The sequence below is a fragment of the Pogona vitticeps genome, chromosome 12 (assembly GCF_051106095.1).
Source record: "Pogona vitticeps strain Pit_001003342236 chromosome 12, PviZW2.1, whole genome shotgun sequence".
Taxonomy (NCBI): Eukaryota; Metazoa; Chordata; class Lepidosauria; order Squamata; family Agamidae; genus Pogona; species Pogona vitticeps.
In genome coordinates, this window is record NC_135794.1 from 11877738 (window position 1) to 11899581 (window position 21844).

Sequence of the window (21844 nt, forward strand, 5' to 3'; positions counted from 1 at the left end):
GCCTGCCCCTGCCCTCTTGGGAGCAATATTAGTCGCATTTTGTGTTGTGTTCTGTGGTGAAAACATCAAGGGTAGGTTTTCCCCAGTGGTGGCAAAGTTGGAGGAAGGTAACACTGTCCAGCTCCCATTTGTGAGTATGAATGGTGAGATGGCTCAGCTGGTCTGCTATGTCGTTGTCCTTGGTGGCAACGTGGACTGCTACCGAGAAGACAAGGTGAGCCATTCCTAGAGTTGTACTGCTAGATAGAGAAGGGAGAGTGAGTGTGTGCCTCCCTGGTTGTTATGGGGTAGTCATGTTGTCCGTGGCCACTTGAACCCCTTGACTTAAGAGGAGAGACCAGAAGCCGCGGAAGGCCTTGATGACAGCGAGCAACTCTAAGTGGTTCATGTGTAACATCTGTTCTGTTTTTGGCCATAGGGCAAGGATTCTGTGGCAGAGGGCAGTGGGGGGTGGCTTTGAATTTCCCAGCTTTTCCCCCTGCCTTTCGTAGGTCGAAGCTCCGGCCGCAAGTCAAACCAAAATTTTCGTAAGTAGGGACCTTCGTAAGTCGACGGTCCACTGTATAAGCAGTTGTAGATCTCAGAAATTATGCCCCCAGAGCTACAAAAAATGATAATATTATGAACAGCATACATACCATATTTGTTCTGTGTATAAGTTGCCTCCATGTATAAGACACACCCCACTTTTCTAACCCAACATTAAGAAATCTTAAATTAGCTTTGAGTATTCAGCCCCTGGGCTCAGAACACTCAGACATTACGAGTCCCTGTTGCACCTGAGCCTACACGTTCCACCTCCAACGAGATGTGTTCCAATTGGTTTGTTCAGCATCAGCTGACGTCAGTTCGATAAGGCTCGTGATTGGAGGAAGCTAAGTTTCCCGACTATAGGAAGCTAAGCCTCATGATTGAAGGAAGCCTCTTTACAGAGGCAAGGTATGACCAGTTTTGTTCTCTCCTCAGCTTACTTCCGTGTATAAGATACCTCTCAATTTTTAGTGCAATGATTTTAGGAAAAAGTAGCATCTTATACATGGAAAAATACAGTACTGCATTGATATTTAACAGATACTATAGTATTTGGTTAAAACTTGTGTCTGTTATATAATAAAAGTCAATGCTTTTATAATTTTGACTGTGCCTGGATCTTTTGATTATTATTATTATTATTATTATTATTATTATTATTATTATTATTATTATTATTATTATTATTATTATTATTATTATTATTATTATTATTATTATTATTATTATTATTATTAATTATTATTATTATTATTATTATTATTATTATTATTATTATTATTATTATTATTCCAAGTGAAATTTTGATTTGACAAATGTGCAACTCTGTCTATATACCATGGCAAGATCCAAAACCTAGATGGATCTTAGTTTTAAAATGGCAATATTATAAAACCACTATCAAGTGATGAAAATTATAAATACCTTGGAATGCTAGAAGCAGATAACATTGTGTACACAAAAGCTAAAGAACTGACAGAAATGGAATATATCAAAATTCTGCAGAAAATCTAAAAAAAATCAAAATTAAATGGGGGAAATACAAAAAAGCACATAAACACATGGGCTGTTCTAGTAATTAGATACCCAGCTGGAATAATAGATTAGACTAAAAACAAATTAGAAGAATTGGATCGAAAAACACGGAAACTAATGAGCATGCATCATGCACTACATCCCAAAAGTCCTGTGGGCAGATTATATTTACCACGAAAAATCAGAGCCCATTGATAACTGCAAATACAGCAGGAAGTATTTACAGGAATAAAAAAGAAGAAAAAAGAAGCCTAAATGATTTTATGAGTATAAACAGAGAAAAATTACTTAAAGTGGTGAAAATGAAAAATATTTTCAAAACAACAGAAACAAAGGCTCAATATAAGAAACAACAATTTGAAAAGAAATTAAACAGCTGGAAAAATAAACCACTACACGGACAACACCTGAGAAATATTGATGGAAAGCATGATCATAATTCAGCATGGGCATGGCTAAAACTATGGACCCTTAAGAAAGTAACCGACGGCTTGATTTTTTTCTGCACAAGAACAAGCACTCCAAACCAACATGATGAAGGCTAAATATTATGAGTATTATTATGATGATTATCAGGGCTTGAAAAATGCATTCATCTATTCGTCTGTGAGGAGTGAAAAATGCTGCTTGATGAGTCACTGCTCTCTGCCTACCTCCTTCCCCTCGTACTGTCTCTCTCTCTCTCTCTCTCTCTCTCTAATCCTATAGTCCTCCCCTCCCCCTCCCGCTGAAAAAGGAAAACTGCCCTCTTCTCGTGAGAAGAGAGTTTGAGTGGTACATAGAGACATAGCTCTGCAGGAGAATGTAGAGTAGTCCCATGCTGGAGAATATGGAGATTCCCTGCTCCCAATTTCAACCAAATGAGGACACATCCTGGGCTGGGAGGGAACTGTGGCTCCTTAAGAGGCCGGGAGCTTTTGCTTTCACTTTTATTTTTTCTTGAGACATTCAAAAGAAATTCTAAATACAAGCTTCATGACCCCACAGGCACGCAGGTAATAAAGCAACCCAAATCTGAGGGTATAAATCAGTGATTCCCAATCCCAATAAATTGCAAGGCTATAGTCCGGTCATGCTGACTGGTGAAATTTTTGACTGACTGATGAGACTTTCTAAAAAAAAAAATTATTTATTTATTTTATTTTATTTATATGCCGCCCATACTACCCAAAGGTCTCTGATTATGAATCATCATCATAATGCATATCCATCAGGACCAGCAGCCACTGAAATCAAAGGCTGGTCTTCTTTTATTGCACATACCATTTTGCTCATAGTATGCAAGAGAGAAGTGAGATGTTCCAGGGCTCTGTTTTTTTTTTTTCAGAAGGAGGTGACTTGGAACTTGTGGCTGTTTGTCACATTTTGAGTTCATTTGGAAAATCAAAGTTGATCAAGGGGAAAACAAGCTCTCCCAGGAGACAGTTCAATCCATTACAATACTGAGATCTCCATAGAGATAGTCCCCCCTTCGCCGACCAGACTCATTCCCCAAAGCCTAAAGAGTGAAAAGGGTCACCATAAGTCAGAATTGACTTCATGGCATGTGATTACAGTGGTGCCTCACTAGACGATGATAATCCGGTCCACTGAAATCGCTGTTTAGCGAAATCATCGTCTAGCGAAAAGCATTTCCCCATTGGAATGCATCAAAACCTGTTTAATGTGTTCCAATGGGGAAGAATCGTCATTGTCTAGCGAAAATTGGCCATAGGAAAGCCGCTTTGTGAACCGCCGATCGGCTGTTTAAATAGCTGTCTTGTGAAGCTTAGGTCCCGAAAACACCCGTTTTGCGAGCACGGAGGGAGCTGTCAAAATCGTTGTCTAGCAAAAATTGGTTTGCAAAGCAGGGACCAAACATTGTCCAGCAAAATTCCCCCATAGCTATAGCGATCGCAAAAAGTCAATGTCTGGCGAAAAAACTGTCATGCGGGGTAACTCTAGCGAGGCTCCACTGTATTGTTATTTTAAGAGTACACTAAACTCAGGTTTTCCCCTCTGTCCCCTGTATAATTTTCTCTCTTTCTCTCTCTACTGGCAGAAGAAAGAAATACATGCCCGCTGCTGTTTTTTTTTTTAATTGGTTTTTCATAATCAGAATATTCTGGTGTGTCACTGTAGCAAAAAGCAATCATCTAACAATTCACTGCCCTGGTGACTCTCATTTGGCTGCCGTGAGCTATTAGTACTCTTTTGCTGCAAGTACTAAAAAAAAAAAAACATTCTGGACTGCCATTGCTTTAAACCAAGCCCACAGTAGCAATCCTATTCACAGAATTCTGACCACCACCCATATCAGCACGGCTGTATATTGTCCACCTCTCCAGCAGGGAGAATATCCCAGGGTTAGCGCTTTCTTGGGTTGATTTCCTTCCAGTGAGAGAGAGCATGGACGGTATCTTGAACAAATAGGGGCCACGCCTGTTTCCTCTTCTTAATTTGAAGATGTCCAATTTATTGGAAAGGACATTGCATTTTTGTCATAGCTGGTAGTAACTGCACCCATAGAGTATCTGTTTCTTCGTCATTTCATAATGGCCTGTTTTACATGACACAATAAGGCAGGGAACTGGGGGAACCCTGGCTCATTGCTTACAAGCAGCGTGCAGGTGCCTGCTGCTCCACTTATTCTTCTTGCGCAGCAGAACAAATGAGGCATGCCACCGAAATATAGGCACAGCTGCCTCTCTGCTTCGTTTCTGTCCCAGCAAATCCACAAACAATCCCAAAACATGGGAGACCATGACTTGTTCGGATGGAAACGAACCACTGAGGCAGTAGTGTTTTCACAATCTGACAAGCAAGCCATGGAGCAAAACTGTGATTCGTTTAGTCGTTTCTGCTCCAAGCAGAGACAATCAACGAGTATGCACCATCATGCTACTAGTCCACAGTAATCCAGGTTCTTCGGGATCTGGCAACATAGTCCTGGGGATCCAGGAACTGGAGCAAGGCCACTGACCCATTCACAGACTATGACAGAGGCTGCTGACACAACTCGATCCCATTCAAACGCCTCTCGTGTTCCCCCCACTGTTGCTGCTTCCCTCTAGTTACCTTCCTTCCCACAAATACAACTGGGAGTGGCAATGGGGACCTGAGGGCTAGACTTTTCATTCTGTGTCCTTCTGGCCTGGCTTGGATTGTGCAATGCAGAAAGGAAGTGGGGAGCCTTTCCAACTCTGCTCTGCTGGTGCCTTGGGGGGATGGAATCCCATTGCTGACCACTGAGTCATGCTGCTTGCTGAGCCGATGCTCACTGGAGCGGATGCTGGGTGCCTGGGGTAAGAGGGCTGAAAATTGAAAAGGGCTTAATAAAACACCGAGCCTTGCAAAGAGCACATTCCTCGCCTTGTTGCACGACATGAAAACAGCTGAGGCGGCTGGGAGAGTGGAGGCAAAGGCAGGGCACCCCAGGTCTCATTCCAGCAGGATCTGTGAAGTAGCCGTGGCAAAATGTAGGGCTAGGAGGAGCTCTGAGTGGCTAATCCAGCAAGGGAGTTTGCTTATCTCCAGCAAATTGTCAGTCAAATCCAGAAAGCCCCCCTTCAGATGAGCCGGATCACTAAGGAGGACTGGCCCTGGAACTCAAAACCTGTTGGGGTTGCTGACATAAATGCAACACCATAGAAAACTATGAAGGCACCAGGCTGGAACCCCCTTGCAGCAAAAGGGGCACAGGCATAGCAGTGGGGCTGGAAGGGAGAAAGAATGGGGCAAAGAGATTTCGATGTAACCTGGCCAGACATTTTTTAATTTCTTCCAGTTTCACTCATGGGACTAGGTGGGCGTGCAAAGGTTTGTGTTCTGCACACGTGATAAACGGGAAAACAAACGCAGGAGACTGAAACAGAATGTAGACTTTAAGTTGGTGGGTTGGTACCGGGTGTTACTATCCTGGTGAAGCTTTGGCAGTACTTGCCCTCCACTGGGCAATGGCAGGAACTGAGCTCCTTTGAATAACAGGCCCATTTGCTTTGGATTTTCTTCACACAGCAAGGCAACCCCTTCTCACTCGACGACAAGCCACTCCACCAGGCAGATGTAATCACGGAAGCATGGGAACTGACCCCATATGGCAGGCAGCTACTTTGAAAGTGCATGGAAAGTCAGGAGAAGCCCCAGCCAGCGGCTCGGCTCTTGGAAGCCTCCCTTCTGTCTTGCATGCTTGATAGGGGGTGGAGTTTTGATCTGCCTTGAATCCTAATTACTGTGAGGCACAAGGCTGGATCTAGCCAGTGAGACCAAGTGTTGCACTAAACAAAGAATTGGAGGGGTTGATGGTCCAATCCAAAGAACCCAAGGAGGAGACTTGATATTTATGAAATTTATGAATGGGCTGAGCCTGTAAGATTGAGCACAGAGACGCTGTGAAGAATGTGGAGATTTAGTGCCAGGTAATATGGTTGGGTGCAGCTGTTTGCCTGGACCTCCAGAGGTAGAAGAAGCTGCCTTGACATGAAGATCCAAATTCAAACTTTCAACCATTGCTGAAGACACCAGCCTATGAACCTGTTACCTTCTTGCATGGTAAAGTCCTTCCGGATGCAATTGGTGATGTCTACTTTTCTTTCCGTCTTCTTTTTTTGTCTTCTGTCCGTTAACCTTTTTCATGTCTTGCATGGATTCCTTAAGCCACTCACATGCCCTTATCACTTTTCCAGCCAGCTTTCTCATTGTAACCGTTGGACGGAGAACTGATAAGGGTTTGTGTTTGACATGCACAACCCTGCCATGACTTACCTGGGAGTCTGTATGGAATTTTGTGTTGACAGCGTGTGGTGCTACATAAAGAATACCACAGCACTGAATCTGGGGAAGCACTAGCCCCACTTTTTTTTGCAATTTCCCCCCTTATATCAGAAAAACTAGATTACAGGGCAACTTTTTTTGAAATATTAAAGATTTGTTGGGGATCTATGCTCATATACATTGTTTAATAACTCACTCCAGCTTTACTGCTGAAGTTTGTATTTAGAAATACAAAGAAGTGGAACTACGATTTTTGTTGTAAAATCAAGGAAGACTTTAATGGCATATAAAGGTCTAATCTATTTACTGTGCCTTAAGCTTTTATGATCTAGGGCCCTTAGGGGCAACAGCATTGTTTTAAGTTGGCAGATACAAATGTGTGTAACCGATAACCTTAGCTTTTACTTTCTAAAATCTTAATTCTTACTTTCTAAATCAACATTGCAGTTACTATTACAGAAGTATGCTATATTATAAATATTGAAATTTATTGTTGTTAATTTTGCCAAAAGATTGGGCCAGGTTTTAACACTAAGTGTAACCAAACAGGGCACCAAGCTAGAATTAACCGTAGATATTAAATTTTAAAATTTATAAAAGAAGAATGGTGAATACCTCAGGATATACTTGATACTGAAAAAAAATGAGGCTAGAAAGATAATTCCAGAGATTACCAGAATAAAATGTGCTTGATGCTCCCCCCCCCGTCCCGGATCACAGACACGCTGGCATATGTGCCTGGATGGGTGATACTGTCTGACTCACAGGGAGAACCACTGCCTTGTCAAAAATGAATAAATGTGCGTGTCAACTCCATTTCAAAATCAGGGTTAAGTTAGATCAGACATTTGCAACGAGCAAATGTAAATGAATTTCTGAAAAATCATATTGGTACGTCATATTTGAATATTGTTGCGAACAACTAAATATTCATTTTCTGCTTGTTGGTTTCTAAAGAGTCCTGCAGAGCATACAGTCACCGAGAATCCTGCAGGTCAGCACTCTTGCTTCCTTCTCCTCAGCAGCAATAGCCACACCCAGACAAGTGGTCCCCTTTCTTCCTCAAAAAGATTCTCTCTTCCCTAGCAAAGAAATACAGTTACGAAAATGTCAAAAGAGAACCAGAGAATTTATTTCGCTTGGCATCTCCTTGTTGAGCCTCAGGATAAATGGGTCTCTCTGTTCTTCTCACCTGCAATGGCTGGCAGCAGTGAAGAATATGTCTCTTGCTCTTATTTCTGTGTGATCACTTCCAAAGCAGCATCTCCGTCTAATTTCTTAACATCCTTCCTGCAAGAATTCCAGGTATTGAATGTCCCGTATTTTCACAGCAGCCCTGTGAAGAAGTAACGGTTTCTAGAGGATCACTACACTGGTGTGTTGTGGCAAAAGCAATAAAGTGTCTTTCAGTATGTTAGAGCCTAAGATGTTTATTATGGCAGATGCTTTCATGCATGAGGCTTCTGCATCTAATGAAGTGAACTCCAGTCCACAAAAGTTTATGTCATCCTAAATTTACTAGTGTATCAGGTGCTCCAAGATTTGTTTTTGACTCTCTGATGAAATGAAAGAGAGAGGGAGGGAGACAAGTTCAACATCACTGTAGTTGCAGTCCTTTCAACTGTTTCTGGGGGTTATGTTCCACTGAATAAAGTGGAATGGACTGTACAGTTAGCAAGAGTTAGTAGATATATTCTCAAACACTGCACCACACACTGGTTCTCTCATGATGCTTTTGCCTAAACAGTTCTCAGCGGCATACTATGTTTCATTCATTCATTCATTCCATCCTCGAAATAACTCAATAAGGTCAGAGCAATGGGGATCTGAATAGTACTTCTCACAGAATAAAATAGGATCATGGCATTGTGGGTTAGAAATAATTCTGGAGATGCAGAATTGTACAATGGTAGAGGCAGTGCTGAAGTGGACCTGAGTATCAGTCAAGATGTACAAGTTAAAAAATGTTTCGCTTTTCTGTAGGGGTGGGGCAGGGAGGCGGTGGGGGGGAGAGAAGTGCTGTTGGTATGTAAGAATGCAAGATCCAGAACTGTCAGATGGATTAGAGGTACAAAGCGAAATAGAAGGTGCCTGCCCTGCTCTGGGAGACCATGAAAACAGCCAGGTCAAAGAAAGTGCTTGTGTGCCACCTGCTCTGACCGTTTCCAAGAACAGTGGCACAGAATCAGACTCAGGCGGCATTATTTATTTTAAAATGTTTACGTGGGGTTTTTTGCGAAGACAGAACAGAAGGAAGGAAGGAAAAGTGAATGTGAATGCTGAAAGCTCAAACTGAAGATGAAAATCAAGAGCAGAAGGGGAACTCTAGTCCTCTGGGCCCAACAGACTAGTGATGAATACAACAAGTCTTCATCTGGCATAATTCTATCTGGTAACAGTGGCAATGATGCTGTTCACAGGAACCAACCAACCAGGGAGGCAGAACGCCCAAGAGACAGTTGCATTCGGAAGAGAAAATGAAACAACTCAAGCGCTCCTACCTCTTGCCCTTTAGGGTTGGGCACGCACCAACCCTAAAGGATGCCTCCTCTCAGTTGGCCATGCACAGGAGGCTCTAATCATCACCCGTGATGACACCCTCTCATCAAATCCATCCCCACAATGCCCAACCCAAGAGCCCCCATTATATCTTCTGTCAGAGGACTCTACAACCAAACAGTTTGGAGTAAACAAAATATCATAAGCCCGGTAGCAAAAACTGTTTGGTTGTAAAACACCACTACAGGATGTCACTTGGGGCTCTGAAGTGAAATGTCATCAATTTGTCAATAACGTCTATCTTGATTTCTCTTTTCCATTAGATTTGGATGAGGCAGCATATATGCTGAACTAGTATTGGATCCAGGCAGTATAGAAGTACTGTTGGTTGTTGCATTCTCTGGCAGGTGACGTTGCTTCCTGATTCTGCAGATGTTGTGCCATTACATGCCATCAACTCCCAATATGTGACCAATAAATTAATGACCTCCACAAAGCCCTATCAAACTTCCTTTGTTGAGTCAATTCATCTCATATTAAATCTTTTCCTTTTCCTACTGCCTTCAAGTTTTGCATTATTGTATTATTGACCTTTCTAGGGACATACACAAAATACACATTACATGCAAACTCACATCTGTCAGCAACTTCTCCACCCTCCATGCCTGGACTTAATTAATGAGAGGACTGATCGGGGCTCAATACAGAAGTCGATTTAATACTAGCTGAACTCCTAGACTATGGAAAGAAAAGTGCTTCTAGGCATATGTGAGGTGCAGTTCCTTCGTTACTGAACAACTTCAGCATCCTTTACCTTCTTGCACACTGACAATTCAAGAGCAGATTTCTCTGAGCACAAGTTTAGGCAGGATTTTCAGCATACATGCTAAACTTACGCTTCTTACCTTAACAAAAAATTCTACACTGATTTTGCTTCTCTTCTTTGCTTGTTCGAATGTTTTAAAGCAAAACGTAACAGACACATGAACAATGTAAAAAGCAAAATTCTAGCACAATAGGAAAAAAACATTTTTAAGAAGGAAGTCCAGAACAAGTGTGGTGAACCTATTATGGTTTCTCTCAAGTAGATGCAATTTGCCAGCAGACACACACACAAGGAAGTGAGGCAAATATTGTTCTTGGTTGAAAACTAGGCCAGAAGAAAGTTGGAGCAAACTCTGGATAATGGGGCCTGAAAAACACAGCTGCCGTGGATGAAGGGCCTAAATGTTTTCAGAAAGGGCATTGCAGATGCAGAGAGCAGCAACATAAAAGGCACACGTGCTAGGAGTAGAGGTTAATCTTTATTCTCATAGGAACAAGAGAATCAGGCAATCAGAAAAGCCTAGGTTGGGAGAATACTTTTGAAAAATAAAGAAGAATAGAGCACCGAATATAATATAAAACACTGTTCAGCAACAAAAGAGACATGGCTACAAAATTTAGAGACATATACAAAGCACACCTGATGTGTAAAGAAGAGTTTGAGACTAAAAGGGGTAACATCTATTTGGGACTATTTAAAGATAATGACAACTGTGTGCTGTCAAGTCAATTCTGACTTATGGTGATCCTTTTCAGGGTTTTCTAGGTAGAGGGTACTCAGAAGTGGTTTAACATTCCCTTCTTCTGGGGACATCCTGGGATGGTCCGGCTTGCCCAAGGCCAGACTGGCTGGCTCTTCTCCCCAGAGGCACCGTGGGGTATCAAGCTCTCAACCTCTGGCTCTGCAGAAACTAACCAAGCTATAGCTATCCTAAATATTATTGGGGAAACTTTGGAAGGCAAAGTGAGGGGAATATTGCACATGCATGACCAAACTACAGCTTTTGCTCAGCGTTCTATCCAAACAAGGGGATTGCCTTTGTGTGCCAGCCTGCCACTTCCTGGCAGCTGTTTTGTTAACCATAAAAGGGTAGCTTATTTCAAGCGGGAACATGGCTGAGGCTGCAGAATCTATGGGGCCAGAAGCTCCCACTAAAGGCATGCCCCCCCGTCTGTCTGGACAACAGAGGCTGGGACCAAAAGCCTGCTGATGACTCCTCCTGTTTCCATTCCTCTCCCTTGCTGAGCAAACAGTCTGAAATGCTAAACCCATCACTCGGAAATTCCACCTCTTTTGAAAAAAAGAGCAACATGCACAGAGAGTCCGGATATTTAATAAGTATCAAAGCTAGGTCAGGAAATTTCATTCCACAGCAAAATATTAAATAAGGGTGAGTTTTGGGACAATGCTGGAAACAAAGAGAAAAGCTATTAAAAAAAAAACACTCAAACACAAAAATTCATGTTAGGGTGATGCCCTTCACAACAAAAGTTTGTTTTCAAAAATGGGGGAAAAACTTTTCTGCATTTCCTGAACCTGAAAGCATCACATAACTGATAGTTCTTTGCTCAAATCTTTACAGATCTATTCTCCTCTTCCATGCACTTCAGTAGATCACACAGTCAGCAGGTCATCAACATCAAGTCTATTCACTCCCCCAACATTGCCGTTAACATGCTTTTGCCTGATGAAGAGGTCACAAGAACACAAACATTTGCAATGTCCTGGCTGGCCTAGTAAAGGCATTGTATTAATAATAACATAACTGGAAACAAGATCTTCACACTTTGCTATTTGTCGAGATTAATTAAGAGGCCACAGCTTGCATTATGGGTAGTGTATTCCAACATGTATGAAGAATACCAGTCTCAAGCCAAAGCAAGAGGTAAGAAGAGAGAAGACATTCCAAAAGATGTTTTTTTTCCAAGTGTCACATGTAAATCACCCCATACCACTCCAAACATACATTATTTCATTGAGAAGGGTTGAGCCTACACGGAACAGGAAACCGGCAGGAAATGTCAAGGATCTCCAGGTAAGGCTACTAAGAATCTTGGCTGAAACCCCTGGAGATCAAGAGGTCACAGCAGTGGGCCAGAGGAACCAAGAGTCTGACCCAAAATAAAGCAGCTTCCTATTCTTCTATGTTTCTCAATAATCTCAGTGGTTTCCTCATAAACAATTAAACTGCAATATTTGATGGGGCTTTAAGGTAACCTTCATCTTCCGAAGCATTCAGAATTTGCCCTCAGCTTGGGCTGAGCATGGAAGAAACCAGAAGGATCCACTCCCGTGCAGGGCGGAGTGGCTACACAGAACGATCACCGAACCAGCCTAGCAGAAGATTGCTCACCCTCGCAGAGTGGCACAGTGGTGCTGCAAACAGGGCGCTTTCCCCTCTCCAGGCCCCTCTGTTTCATTTCGCCCCAGAGGCAAGAGATCTGGCTGGCAAAGGCATCTGTTTGCATAACCTCTGCCTGCCTGGGGTGTATAAACAAAGGCTCAGCTCAATGTGGCTCCCATTAAAGTGACCAGACAGCTCAGCCACCGAAGCATCAACTTTGAAATGCTGGGATTCTTTAGCTCAGCTGACTCAGCCCTTCGGTCCACCTGTTCCCTGGCTGCTCTGCTGCCCGCTCGTTGATTCACATGCCATAACCTGAAGGGGTTTGGTGGGAACTGGCCATCCAGCCCATTGTTCTGTGTACATAGGCTGGAGTCAACGGTCTGCTTCTTTACGGCTTGCTTCGTACCATGTACTGCTCCAGATGTTTGCCATATTTGGTGATGGTTGGTAGAACCAATGGGACTTTGTATCCAACTATCATGTCTAGAAGCATTTTGAAATGTTTCCCCAAAAGAAGGAATCAGAATTGAGAAGAAGAAGCTGGTGGAGATGGTGACGATCATGGAGAGTGTTTTATTAAATAAATAATATCCAATGGCATAGGAATAAATTTGGAAGTACAGGTGCTCATCATGACAATCCAGATGGCCATCTCCTCCCACGGAGAGCCCAAAGGGCAAGAAACTGAGTCAGTCCTTGTGACCCAGCCCTATCCTGGCTAATCACCTTTAAACTGCCCTTTCCTTCCCTTAAGCTTGCCTTAAGCCAAAATCATAAGAGCTAAGCAGACTTTAACTTGAAACATAAAAGTAAGTTCTTTATTTAAATAGCACATTCTTAAGCTTGAAGTTACATTAATAATACAGTATATATCAACCTTTCTACTCAGAACCAGTTCTCTCTGCTACAAAGTAAATTATGTGACATAGTCCACTTTGAAATCCAGCTTCCTTTTCCCCTGATACAATTTACCTCATTCTTGTAACTTAAAAATAACCAAGCAACAGATTTGTGAGCACCTCCTAGATAATAACAAGGTGATTATTAGAAGCCAGCATGGGTTTGTTAAGAACAGGTCATGCCAAACAAATTTAATTCCTTCTTTGATCAGGTGACTAAATTAGTGGACCAAGGAAACGCAGTGGATATAGTATACTTGGACTCCAGTAAGGCATTTGATAAGGTAGACCACAACCTACTTCTGTGTAAAATAGAACAAAGTGGGATAGACAGTGCAACTATCAGATGGATTTGCAGCTGGCTGACCAGCCGCACTCAACGCGTGGTCCTCAGTGGAACCAAATCTATGTGGAGGGAATTTTGCAGTGGGGTCCCTCAGGGTTCTGTCTTGGGCCCAATGCTCTTCAGCATCTTCATAAATGACCTGGATGAGGGGATTGAAGGAGCTTGCCTCAATTTGCTGATGACACAAAGCTGGGGGGAATTGCTAATATTTTGGAAGATAGACTCAGCATTCAGAAGGATCTAGACAGACATGAACATTGGACCCTATTCAATAAGATGCAGTTCAGTGGCAGGAAAAGTAAGGTCCTGCACTTAGGCAGGAAAAACCAGATGCACAGGTACAGTATAGGTGGTACTTGGCTTGACAGTAGTACCTGTGAGAGGGATTTAGGTGTCCTGACTCAGCAGTGTTCTGCAGCTGCCAAGAAGGCCAACCCAGTCCTAGGCTGCATCAACAGGGGGACAGCATCAAGATCATGGGAAGTGATAGTCCCCCTCTATACTGCGCTGGCCACACCTGGAGTTCTGTGTCCAGTTATGCTCAACACAACACAAAAAAGATGCTGAGGCCCTGGAAGGGGGTGCAGAGAAGAGCAACAAAGATGATAAGGGGACTGGAGGCTAAATCCTACGAAGAATGACTAAATAGCTATGTTTAGCTTAATGAGGAAAAGACTTTAGGGGAGCCATGATAGCAGTATTCCAATATCTGAAGGGTTGCCACAGGGAAGAGGGCATCGATTTATTCTCCATTGTGCCTGAGGGTAGGACAAGAACCAATGGGTGGAAACTCCTCAGAGGGAGATCCAACCTGGAAATGAGGAGGAATTTCCTGATGGTGAGAACCATTAAGCAGTGGACTGGCTTGCCTCCTCATGTTGTGGGTGCCCCATTGCTGCAGGTTTTCAAGAAAAGGTTGGCTGGCCATCTGTCCAGGATGGTAGGAGGTCCAGGATGGTATGAGATCTTTGGGCAGAGGGTTGAAGATCTCCAAGGTCCCTTCCAACCCTATGATGATTCTATGATTCTCCCTGGTTAACTTCCCTGAAAAACCTCAACACATTTATATATATTACCTGCTGACACCTCTGGATTGGTTCTCCTTTTGTCGTCTTCAGCCAATCACATTTCTTCTTTTGTTGCTGGGCAAAATAGGTGAGGGTGCAGTCAGAGAGTGGTTGGGCCAAAGCCAAAAGGATGCTAAGCTGCAGACGCATCTCGAAGTGAAAGGAAAGTCTGATGCTGCAAAGAAAATACTGCATAGGAACCTGGAATGTAAGATTTATGAACCTTGGGAAGCTGGGTGTGGTCAAACAGGAGATGGCAAGAATAAACATTGACATCCTGGGTGTCAGTGAACTAAAATGGACAGGAATGGGTGAATTCAATTCAGACGATTATCATATCTACTACTGTGGGCAAGAATCCTGTAGAAGAAATGGAGTAGACCTCATAGTCAACAAAAGAGTAGGAAAACTGTACTGGGATACAATCTCAAAAATAATAGAATGATTTTGTCAAGTAGTGTATGTATATAAAACCCACCCCTTATTTGGAGGTTCCCAACCCTCCCTGCTCTATTGGCTAATTGCCCGGCATCTATACTAATTAGAGGAGGGAAAGTTATCCTCTACAGCTACTGCCCTATGGCTCCTACTAAAACCTGGAAAAGACAACAGTGGAGTTGATCTCAAGACACAACAGATTTCAATACAAATCCAAGGCAAACTTTTCAACATCACAGTCATCCAAGTTTATGCACCAATCACTGATGCTGAAGAGGCTGGAATAGACCAATTCTATGAAGACTTATAACACCTTCTAGAACTGACACCAAAGAAAGATACTGTATTCTTGTCATTATAGGGGGCTGGAATACTAAAGTAGGGAGTCAAGAGATAAAAGGAACAACAGGTAAGTTTGACCTTGGAGTTCAAACAAAGCAGGGCAAAGGCTAATAGAGTTTTGTCAAGAGAACAAGCTGGTCATCACAAACTCTCTTCTCCAACAACACAAGAGGCGACTCTACACATGGACATCACCAGATGGGCAAGACTGAAATCAGATTGATTATGTTCTCTGCAGCTAAAGATGGAGAAGCTCTATACAGTCAGCAAAAACAAGACCTGGAGCTGACTGTGGCTCTGATAATCAGCTTCTTAGAGCAAAATTCAAGCTTAAACTGAAGAAAATAGGAAAAACCACTGGGTTAGTCAGGTATAATCTAAACCAAATCCCTTATGAATACACAGTGGAAGGGCCTGGCATGCTCTGGTCCATGGGGTCACGACGAGTCGGACATGACTAAACGACTAAATGACAACGAAGCTTAATTCACGAAACATCAATCATAAACAATAAGGAGATGACACCATATTACTGACAAAAACAAACAATGACTTGAATGGTTTGGTGAGGAAAGTTAAAGAAGAAAGTACAAAAGAAGGATTACACTTGAACATTAAAACAAAAACAAAAAAGCCATGTAGCCCTTGTACAGAATCCAATGGCAAAGGTGGGCAATCGCTTCATTAAATCACTGAAATATGACCAACATAAGCTAGCTTTCAATTTTGACTGGAGTCTTCCTCAGGCTGAGCACAACAAAGTAGTGGGTAGTGCACAAGAAACACAAATGTTCCAGAATGATGGCCAGATGTGTGGGTCAGTTTCTTTTGTCTGAAGCAAGTTCCAGAATGAGACTTAAAGTTTGCTCAGACATGTCAGGTTTCTGATTTTGCCTTTGCCGATAGAGTGAAATAGGGTCAGAATCCTAAATGAAAATTTTCAGCCACTTGCTCATGAGGACAAAGAGAATTATTGTAGTAAAATCAAAGCAAAGCAAAGCAAAAACAAAAACAAGATATAGAAAGAGGAAAAGAAAACACCTATCCCTTAAAATCTAAGAAATCAAAGAGAAATTTACACCTAGGATTAGGGGATGTTGAAACATTTACTAGTACATAGGTTATCTGATCAGAATCTGTAACGCTCCCTGAGAGCACAGGATTTCAAATGAATTGATCTCTTTCCTGTCACCTTTCTTCTCTGTCCCACTTTCACCTCCAGACACCGTAATTGTGATTATAGTAGTGTAAACAATCTTGTCCGTGATCTCCAGTGATACATCTTTTCTATCCATCTTTTCTGTTGATATGACCATTAATCCTACAGAGTGTGAGTGCATCTTAAGCAGGTTTCTTAGAACTTTTGACCCTTCTGCCTCAGGTGTCTCTTCTAAGAGTCCAGACTCACAACAGGGCCAAGCTTCCGGATAGCACTGCTCTCAGCTTTCCTGGCACACTCAAAACCCTTTTCCACATTAAGATGGGCATCCTGGACGACAACAGGCAAAATAAGAAAAGCTAACTAGTCTGAACTACCTCAGCAATAGGGCTTCTCAGCACATTGCAGTCCAGTTTCCAGAACACAAATTTTAAAAGCTGCTGGCACATAAGAATGACTTCTGTTGAAATGGAAATGAGCTAAGAGTCTACTACAATTTGTACCAGGACAGCGTGCTTTATTGACTTCTAGAGGATGCCCCATAGAATCATCCAGTTTGATTAAGAAAATTGATGGATGGGCATCGCAATTGACTCCTTGGGTTCGATGTCCCAACTGGAAGCATAGTGAACAATAAATTGTAAGCTATTGGACATACAAACACAGGAAAGGAACTGCAGAGTGCTGTGAATAAGACCTGTTCACCAATGGGCCTGCAGATTCTCATCAAAGTTGGTCAACCAGCATGGTATCTTTACCTGCTAAAATGCCCCCAGGAATGCAGGGCCTTTACTCTTGCTAGATACAATGCCATTCCATCAGCAGGGCTGTGTGGGAGATTCAGTGGGATTCTATACAGCAAGAGGTGTTGCCTTTGCCAGCTGGGTGGGGTGGACCTCCACAGAAAACACGTGGACCCATTTCTGTTTGGATTGTGACACACAGAGGCATATTTTATCAACAGAAGTATCAGTTATAGTGGAGAATGTGGCAGCCTTCTTGAACTAGATAGTGAGGAGCTACAGAATGAGACATAATGAATTTGTAGATTCAGTTAATTAATAGCTTGCTTTTATCCTGTATATGTGATTTTTTTGTGTATGCCAATAAAGGCTCTGAATGACTGACAAATTAAAAGCAAGTTCTGAAGACCTTCTAACAGAATAGCAGGCTGCACTCAGAAGGATATGAGACCCACAAGGTTCTGTCTCTTCTATTTACAGACTTTCAGTCTCAATACCAGTGATGGAATCAGCCAGAATCTTTGTGAATCCAGAACCTTCTCAAACAGAGGCAAAGGAGCCCATCATCAGAAAGCCATCAGAATTTGCTCATCAAGTCCTAGCCGGAATGACATTACCTCGACTGGCACAGACAATGCAGGTCTGATTCCCAGGAGAAGGCCTCTGGCAGGCTGCTAAAATGCCATATAACTGAAACACTTTAGAGCAGTGGTTCCATCAACATAAAAGAAGAGAAGCATTTATTTCCTAAAACTACAATAAGCCAAGAGTAAAAACTAGGATACTCTAAACTCTAAAATCAAGTAAAACAATGGTTTCTTAGTGGTTAAAGGTCGCTAGAGTGAAATTAAACATTATATGGTCTTTTATGACATCTACTGGTCAAACAGAATTACTGCTGCTCATAAAATTTGTTTTCCCTCTTGTTCCCTTTTCAAAAGGCTTAAGAAGATACCCAGAACAAAACTTTAACACCTTGATCCAAATCAGTTAGTTACAGTACCTGGGTCAACTTGTTATTTCTAACCTAGTCATAAAATCAGATTCTTACATAACCCCCAGCTCAAACTGCAAAAGGACTAATATTTTGGGAGCACAATAATCAGATTTCTCCAAAAGAAACTCTAGACAGCCCATCTGCCACCACATTCTCATATGCGTAATGAAAGACTGAACAGACAAACTTTATCTAAGAAACTCCTAATTGGCATTTTTTCATGGGAGCGAACCAACAGAGAGAACACAATGGGTTTGTTCTTCTCTGCAAGTAAGAAGAGAGCGGGACCAATACCCACATAACTCCCAGGCTCCTGTTCTCCACTGCAGGTCAATGCTTCTCATGAGGCAATACATTTCTCCAACAATTTTCGGGAACTCGCAGCCTGGGCCAGGCTGCAACGAAACAGCTCGAAGGTAATCATCTCCTTGGCATCTGTCTAAGCAAAAAGGGCTGAACCCATCCTGGGCCTAAAGATAGATTAGTCTGTCAGCTTGGCTTTCAATTACTCAAAGGCATTTTGACAGGCGGCCATCCACTGAACCTGAGTAAAGAGATTTCCTGCACACATCAGCTTCATGTGCTACAATCGTACTGAAGCGTAGAATGAATCTTCTGCATTGTCAACCAACCAGCCCAAAAAAGACCTGCTTTCTTCTTAGTGAGAGCAACAGGTTAATCCTGAATATTTGCACTTTTAGAAGACTAATTTCAGACTGATTAATTCTTTGACAAGCATGATGTCGTTGGACATCCTGCCTTTCAGTTTCCATGCCATCACTCCTTTCATAAAGATGGAATCAGGCATGGCTGAATTTAACTTTCCTCCCCTCCAACTGTCAGTTATAAATCCCCTCTTTGGCTCCTTCAAATAAGAGGGAGAAGGTGGAAGGGGCAGCAACTTTGCCCACTTAAACTCTTTGCTCACTGAAGCTTTGGCTGGCAGTTCTTGTTGTAGAGTTTTGAATTTCTGGTAGAATTCTCTTTTTACTACACAGTAGAAGTAGAGAGATAAACAGATGAGAATAGCTACAAGTGCCACAGAATCCATCCTTTCTCATCAATTGGAACCCTGAAGTCTCAATAATTAACTCTGATATATTTGTAGGAGAAAGGATAATATTTCTTTACCTGCTGTTGCTTGAAATTACAGGCTTGTGTATGCTGCTTTCTTTACTGGACACATACTAGCAACCAATCAAACAGATCAACAACAACAACAAACAACTACCACCAACCAAGGAAAGAGAGGAATAGAATATTCAGCAGAGAGGCATAGCTCTCTAAATTCAAAAGCTGGAAGGAACTATTGGTTACTGATAGTCAATCAAGCCATCCTAGAAAACTCCCCCCAAGTCACTGAAGCTACAGATAGCACGGGAGGTTGAAAATAAAACTCCAATATTCCTCATGACCTGAGCAACAGCAATCTCTTGTTCATCATTGTTTGGGCTGCCCTGGCTGTTCAGACCACCCCAATCAGAAATCCATAGCAAAGACATAACTCTATATGAAACTCACAAAGTGAAGTTTACAGTCATCCTACCTTGAGGGTTGCTCACTGTCTTCTTTTCCAGCTTCATGTGGCCTTTTTCATGCCAGTTGAATTATGTCAGGCAGGCGCTCCAGGTGCAGACATGGCCACCACATTCCCAGCTTGCCCCGAGTCTTTTTTTTTAAATTATTATTATTCAATTTTTTTTTTACGGGGAAAGCTGATGGCTGAGACTTCCATTGCACCTCTTCTGAGGCTTGATGTCTTGGGTCAGGTCAATAATCCGAAAGTATCGCAAACAGAATTTGTCCCGCCCTCCACCAATATATAAATAATTTTGCACACACGCTTGCCCACAGAAACCTCTTCTTGTCTCTGAGGGTCAACATTCAACCGTGAACTAAATAACCAACTGTGTGCTGCTATTTTGTGGCATCAGAATCAGCAACCTGGGGCGGCCATTTTGTGGTAGGCCTGGCCCATCTCACTGTCTGTCCTTCATACTGTGTTAGATTTTCATTAGAAAGATTTGAAAGGCCATCTTAGCTTCAAATGCAACAAATAATTTAGTATTCACCTCTTGTTTTTGTCTACTGGAATCCGTAGTTATGTAGGACAGTCAAACTTATCTAACATGGCAGTGCAAGCAAACAGTAGTTTGTAGTACAACCTCCTTCTCCCATTCTGCAACGGCGGCATGAGCAGAGCGCTTTGCTCCTTGACCTCCGGTGATTGGGATGCCCAGACTATCTTTTCCTTTCATCACAGCCTTCTTCTGTATCTGACAGCCTTCTCCTTTGGAGTAAAATTTGCAAAATGTTCTTGCATATTTTTCTTAGCAAAGCATACTTCGCAATAGTTTCTGGCTTGTATTTTTTTTTCCAGTCTGGATGAGTTGTAGCACATGTAGCCAATGTTCTTGTGTTGCTGGACAGGGAATGGCATTTCAGGCCACTGCTGGCAAAGTGGAGCCATGTTGTTGTATGACGACTCGTTGTTAATATTGGCAGAGTGTGGAAATTATTGTAGACCATCCCTTATTGTTAGTTCTCCTCAACTGCCACTAACTGTCTCAGTAATTCACTCGGACTCTAGAGAAAGAATAAACGGTTCCATTTTACTCCTATTTCTGAATAGATCAAAACAAACAACATTCTGTAGAAAAATAGAGATTAGTTACATGAACAAAGATTTACTAACTTCATTACTAACTACAGTATATAACTGCCTGACTGATTAAAATACATTGCGCTAACTGACTACAGACTACCTGACTAAAAAGAGCAGGAAAAGAAAACTTGAGCAGAGTGCAGTGGCTTTTCAAAATTCTGAGGCAGAGGGAACAATTGGTTGCTCCCGATTGATTTGCACTAAAGTTACTGTGGTTCAGAAAGATTCCTCCCAGCCAAAACCTCTTAAAGGCAATGTGTGTAATAATTCCAACAGTTAAAGCACATAGATTTGATGCCAGGTGCCAGCTTCCTACAGATATCTCTCTCTTAGTATGTTTAGAGGCAAACATGATTTTTCTGTCAAACTAAACACTGTAATATTATGTTAAGAATTCCAGAACATTAAGAGCCTATATCAGAGCTGTCTTGTTTTCTTCCCATGCTAATTCTTTTCTTGTTTCTGAATTGTGACTTTCCTTCCTTTGAATAACATTTTGATGTTGGTGCTTTGTATATCATTTAAGTCAGGAAGACAATTCAAGGCAGTAGCTTGTGAAGTGTTTTCATCTGTAGGGGCTCCAGTCCATATGCACGACTTGTTGGAATCAGATTCCGTTCACTATCAACTGAGCCTCGTGGAGCAGTGGTTAAACCAGTGTACTGCAGCCAAAACTGTGCTCACGACCTGGGGTTCAATCCCAGGTAGCCGGCTAAAGGTTGACTCAGTTTTCTATCCTTCCGAGGTCGGTAAAATGAGGACCCAGCTCACTGGGGGGGGGGGGGGGCAATGTGTAGCCTGCAGAATTAACTTGTAAATCACCCAGAGAGTGCTTGAAGCACTATGGGGCGGTATATAAGCAGCATTATGTTTTACAAGGAACCACATGATTTCTTTTTTTATGAATGGTTTTCTTTTCCAGTTTTTCTTTTCTGTTCAGTCCCAGGTTGCTAAGTTAATAAATGTGATGGGTTTTTAAAAATAAAACATTCTCTGAAGGATAATTTCTGGGGAACTGAATGTTACTGCTGAGAATAATGCTATAAAATCATAGGTCCTTTCAAAAAGGCCTGTGTGTTTACTTTTACAAATACATATAAAAGTTGTGAGGATTCTATCACACTCTAGGGTAAAGAGGGCAAACCAGAGGTGGGAAATGTTATGGTTTCCACAATCCCACAGCCAGCAAGCCATTGGC

General features: G+C 42.2%; 1 protein-coding gene across 1 annotated transcript in view; it reads right to left on the reverse strand.

The window, feature by feature from the left end:
* Window positions 1–19654, reverse strand: part of RASGRF1 (Ras protein specific guanine nucleotide releasing factor 1) — a 194477-nt gene extending 174823 nt beyond the window's left edge. The window contains exon 1 of the mRNA XM_072982190.2: window positions 19528–19654. The gene's annotated coding sequence lies outside the window, so the exon portion shown is untranslated. The remainder of the gene's footprint in view (window positions 1–19527) is intronic.
* Window positions 19655–21844: the final 2190 nt, after the last annotated feature.